This window comes from Drosophila ananassae, chromosome 3R (assembly GCF_017639315.1).
Source record: "Drosophila ananassae strain 14024-0371.13 chromosome 3R, ASM1763931v2, whole genome shotgun sequence".
In the NCBI taxonomy this organism is placed as follows: domain Eukaryota; kingdom Metazoa; phylum Arthropoda; class Insecta; order Diptera; family Drosophilidae; genus Drosophila; species Drosophila ananassae.
The window spans coordinates 4,065,127-4,071,126 of NC_057930.1; positions in this window are offsets into that span (position 1 = coordinate 4,065,127).

The following is a 6,000-nucleotide window of genomic DNA, read 5'->3' on the forward strand; positions in this document are numbered from 1 at the left end:
TCAAATCAATTTGCCAATAAAAATGTTGGAAACAGCCCCAAGAATCTTTAAAAATAGCAGCTATAGGAGCAACGACAACGGGGAGTGGATCAACAGTCAAAAACAGAAGAAGAGGGAGCAGATCAACGGCAACAATAGCGCCAAGAGCAGCAAAAACAACGGGAGCAGCGACAGCAGTAGGAGAGAAACAAGCATAGGCCCTGCAGCTCGAGCACGTGAGTCAAAACTGAGAGAACTGATAGCCCAACCGGCGCCAGGCACCAAGACCTCACGTCCTGCTGGGCGAAAGCTTTGGAGGGGTGTGTAAATTGGCTCCAACCCGTAACGGTGACCGGGGAACAACGGGAAGTCGAGCGTAGCGAGGATCCTGCTGAGGAATTAACTCCGGTGAGATTCACCTTTACGATACATTGTAAACAAGCTAGAAATAAAAAGGGATATCACTCACGTCGGGCAGTCACGTAGGATATATAAATTCGGTGAAACGACCCCACAAACTCTGTAAGCAAGCTGCGGCATCTGTTGCGAGCGTAAACAAGCAAAACAGATTAACTCATAGTTAACGATCTGGGTGTCATATTAGATTTGAAACTTACATTTATCGACCATCTACCATGGTTAATAAAGCAATGGGTGTGCTTGGTTTTATTAAAAGATGGTCAAAAGTATTTATGACCCATACATTACAAAATTTTTATAAATGTTATGCTATTAATAGTTTTCAATAGCTGCTGAATAAATAGACGAGTGTCAGTTAAGATTTCAATATTTTTACTTGGGTTCAATTTAACCCTAATATATGCCGCACCAATCAATGCCGAATTACAACAAACGCATAACCAAGAGCTTGCGCAGAAGCTCTACCAAAGCGTGTGCGCTACAAATAACCATAAAGCGCAGGCGAAACTGGGAGACAAACAGACAAGAATAAATGCTGAATGGTAGCGCTTGGCCCAAAAATAAACATCATTGGTTCGTCCGATTCTTGAGTATGGATCGTGTGTCTGGAGTCTTTAATACTGAGTACACCGAGATCACATAGAATCTGTACAAGAACTTCCTGACTTTCGCCCTTAGGGATCTTAATTGGGATGCAAATCTTCATCTCCCCTCTATCAAAATAAACTTACTAATCAACTAACCATCATTAACAAACAGTATAACGATGCTTGGAGTCATGTTTCTATATAATCTTATTAATGATAATATAGACAGATGTAATGTAGACATTTACTAACACGCTTAAATATACAAGGACTCCTAGTAGAAGGACTAGAAACATTCATCTTCTACTCCTCAGCCATTGTAGTTCGATAAATGCCCAACATTAATTATCAGGCTATGTTCGGACTACAATGGTTTCTACCACATCTTATCATTTTGCTCCCCTAAGAATCTTAGATCCCTTATACTCAACGTCTTTATCTGTGCAACACTCTTCCTCGAGATATATTAACTCCTTCTCTTCTCTTTAACTTTCTCGGATCTATTTTCGCGACTCGAGCCTTACGTTACGCGGCAGCGTCTGTTGGACGGGAGGTGGGTTTGTATGTATGTAACCGCGCGATCATATTTAACATGGAAATTTATTATTTCCTTGTTTGAATATAAGCAAGTAGTTCCAATTTGTTTACATTATTACTATCATAAATGTTTTGGGTATAATCAGACAAAGTATTGGATAGTATAAACTCATCTATTTGAATGGTAAAATTCATAATTTTTATGATATTATTGCTGCTTGGCCCAAAAGTGGTGATTAATTCAAGCGGCTTCGTCACAGGGGCACTCATTCCAGCTCGGAGTGCAAATGTAAAGCAAAGGGTATTTTCCAGAACTTGAAGAGGATCCAAGGAGCCCTGCAGCCAGATGTCAAATATGGACGTTCCATGCTCCATGTGCGTCATGAGATTGCGATCATGTTTTCGGGACTCAGTTTTAGAGGCAGTTCCTTTCTTGGGTATCTCCGAGGAGAAATTTGACGCCGCGCTACATCTTTTGGCAGGGCCGGATTTATGTAAAGTGCCGCCCTGTGCATTATAGAAAATGCCGCCCTTATTATTAATTGAAATTGAAAACTTCCTAAATCAAATGTCGGGGAAACCGTGAACTATATACATAATAATTAACAGATTAAATAAATGTATATCGTTGGTTGAATTCATTTATTGTTGATACTTTATTTTCAACAATGCTCCGATTTTTCAATAATTGTTATGACATACCACTTTGCTCTGAGACGAGGCAACTCTCATCAATATGTTTTTCGTCTTTCTTTTTGATGAAAAAATTGTGCAATTTTGGAGTTTTGCACAAAATTTCCTCCTCCTTGTTGGCTTTATCTAAAGCGCGCTTTCTAAAAGCAGCGCCGCTTAATTTTTTTCGCCTGTCACTCATGACTCACAGAATTTACATAATCAACTCAAATGAATAGATAAACATCGAATCAAATTGTTTTGAACACATTTCTGCTCGAAAGACAACCCAACCTCTTAAAATCGGTCAGTAGCCGCTCTGAATTACCGACGGCTATACGCAAAAATTGTCCAAAATTATCCAAGTATAAATTTTCTATTTAGCCTCAAATTTTGCCGCCCCCGAAATTTGACGCCCTGTGCGCGAGCACCGACCGCACATAGTGTAAATCCAACGCTGTCTTTTGGAGAAACGATTTAATAACGGTCGTTTGATCAGGGTCATTTGAACATGAGATCCTGGGCCTCAATCTATTGGAAGGGGTGATTCTTCAAAGGTTGGATCCAGCTACTCAGGCCAAGTGGGAAGAAGGTCAAAGTGCCTCGAACTCGAATCTCATGCCTACTTGGGAGTCGATTGTAGGATTTTTGGAGCAGCGATAAAGGACTCTAGAGGCTATGGATGTGGCCATGGCCGCCTCCGCGTCGGACACTTAGGTGGGATGACTTAGAGTCGCAAATAACAGTAGATCGTCTGACCAATATTTTATCCGGTGGGTGGTCCATGTAGTGCATGCCCCAGATTTCTATTAATGGACCCTGAGAGCCGCCTTGGCAAGATTAGGCGACTCGGCCTTTGTCACAAAATCTCCACAAATGGCAATCACCTGCGTATGTGCCTTGTTGTTAATTATCGCAGTTGTGGGGAGGAGGCATCACAGCCTGCTGCTTTTTTTTTGGAAATTGCGACCATCCAGCAACCAGCCTTCTTTTTTTCCGTCTACGTCAGCCACAGCCGAGTGCATCGAACACGGGTTCGACCATCCGCGGCTAATGCACTATTTGCCCAATGTCGTAGCGGTGATGGATTTGCTGGCTATAGCTAACATTTTCGGAGTGGCGGTGGGGCCTTTATTCATGTCGAGCTCTTTTGAATTTAGGATCGCAGGTGCACGTTATTGCGTCGCATCTGGATAGTCAGTCAAATTCTCACATGACAGTATCCGTAATTGGCGACACTGGCTTCGTGTCAGACGGATTTTTGTCGATTTCCACGTACATCCCATTGCTCCGAATATTCGGATCTCCAGCTGGTTTTAGCTTGGATGTTTCAGTTGGAATATTCGGACAACCTCACTTTAACTGATCCTAAGTTTTTCCGTCCACAATTTATCGATTTTCTTATCGGAGCCAGTAGGAACTGCTGTGTGTACACAACGCGTAAGGACGTACAAAGAGCCCAAGACATCTGTATGAGCGGTTTAGAGTGTCTGCTCCTTAAATTTTAGGAAATCGAAGACTTCACCTAGCTTATTGTGAAGTAGACGATGGAGCAGTGGATTGCGAGGCACATTTCGTGCACCATTCTGCTCGGCTTGAGTCAGGCGCCTGCTCTGTGAGGCTTCCGTTTAAAAACTGCTCTAAGTTACTAGAAAAATCTTACACCCAAGCCAAGCGGCGATTTGTCTTCTCTGAAACGAAGCTGTCAGCTTCAGCCTCAATGTTTGCTGTCAGCCTCAATTGAAGGATCAGTATGCTTCATTCATAAAGGAGTATTTGGAGTTGGGGCATACGTCTCCAGTCCCGGTTAGTGCATGAAACACCAGTTAGTATTTCCTACCGTATAACTATGTTTTGATGGAGGTCAGTTCAACAACCACCATCTTTGTGTACCTGCCACCATCTTTGTGTATTCGTTAAAAAACGTGCTGATGTCTGGTCCGGTTATGCAGCTAAAGTTGCTGCACATTCTTCTAAGGTTCCGTTGCTATCGGGTGGCCCTTTATAGGAGATATTTGCAAAAATCTACCGATGCATCAGAGTTTTCTCTGAGGATAGCTATCTGCAGTGCATTCATTGGCGGAATTTAATCCTGGATCAGTTGCAGGTTTTCAATACTGTCTGGATACTTATGGGACAAAGCCGGCCTCATGTTTATCAGTTCGTGCAATGCATCAGTTGGCCGAGGATGAGCAGTCTATGTTTTCCAAAGGGTTGCCGAAATTCTGCGTCGCAGATGAGGCTGTCAATATGATGGAGCAAGCATCGGGGATCCTCTCCAAGGGCCAGTTTCGGTTAAGAAAGTGGTGCTCCAACTTTTCTGAAGTGCTGTCTGGCGTTCCGGAGGAAGATGGGGAATCGTTCCTTATATTAAATGATGGCAGCAATCTTACGAAGACTCTGGGCCTCGCGACTAATCGCTTGTTTTCGTTTGAAGGGTTCAGTCAACCTCAAAATCCACTAGGCGCATCATTCGGGAAGAGCCCTCTCGTTTTAATGTTTTCGTCGCCAATCTGGTTTCAAAAATCCAGAAGTTGCCGGAACGATGAAATGACAATATGTTTCTATGTTTTTAAGCTGGCAGACATACTGTCGCGTGGTGCTCTTCCCAAGGAGTTAATTGATGTAAGCATGTGGTCTCATGGTCCTCAGTTTATTCTTAGACTTCAAGATCAGTGGCCAGCAGCGGTACAATCTGAAAGAACCACTCTGGAGCTGAGGGCAATGGTTCTGCTAATGCAATCTCCGTACGTTGACGTGACAGCTGGTTCCAAGTACGCTAATTCGTTTCCAGCACTGCAGCGGGTATATCATTGATCAAACATTTAAAATTAACAGAAAATTTTGTATCATTAAATAAATTGCATTTTTTTCCACAATACTTATTATACTTTTGATTATATATTTATTATCTCTGTGGTCAGCCCGAGGTTGATGTGCAGGAATGCGAGACTTGGGGTCATGTGACTGTTGACTGGCCTCGGTTGAGATAGTGATGTCAATCAAGGCACTGTAATGAACAGTATGCCTTTTTACTCTACCTTGTTTAATAACTATGAATAAATCTTACTGACATATTAAAAATACCCTTACAAAACTATTTGTGTTCATCTTACTAGGGAGACATTGGATCATCCGAATCTCCAATGCCTGCTGGTTGTTTGATTAGTTAAAACTCTTCCCTTGCCTCTATTACACTGTATATTCCTAGCATTATTATACTGAAATGTTGATGAGCGGTGGTTCAGAGTGTCCTGTTGTCCACATTCTTTTGCGTTTGCTTGTTCCATGTCTTCAATCCCTGAATCCTCAGAATGTAGTCGATCTAATTGATCCAAAAATGACTGCAGTTTCCTTTCCGTTGTCTCTACTTTCCAAGTGCTGGGCATTCATGCACGGCTGGGGCAAGATGGCTGGGGCCTACCATCTTCACAATCTCTTATACGTTAATATATTATATGTAGGATAATTCTCTTGTTGACCAATTCTCATATTAAGCTCTTCTCTAAATGATTCATTGATATTTACGCGATCTTATAATATAATTTCTTTTCTTAATATTCTACATGAGAGTTTTTACTTTTTCTTGACCTTGCAAGAATTTTATCTTCTTCATTCTTCTTAACAGATACTAAGTTGTTACTAAGTAGTTCATACTACATATAATTTTAAAACTTTACTTTTACATATTAATATTGTTTCGTTTTTCTTTTCTTGTTCTTCGTCATCTTGTTTAAGACAAGAAGAAGGTTAAAAACCTTTAATTTTATCTATTTATTCTCGATACTGCTGACGGCTCTTGGTG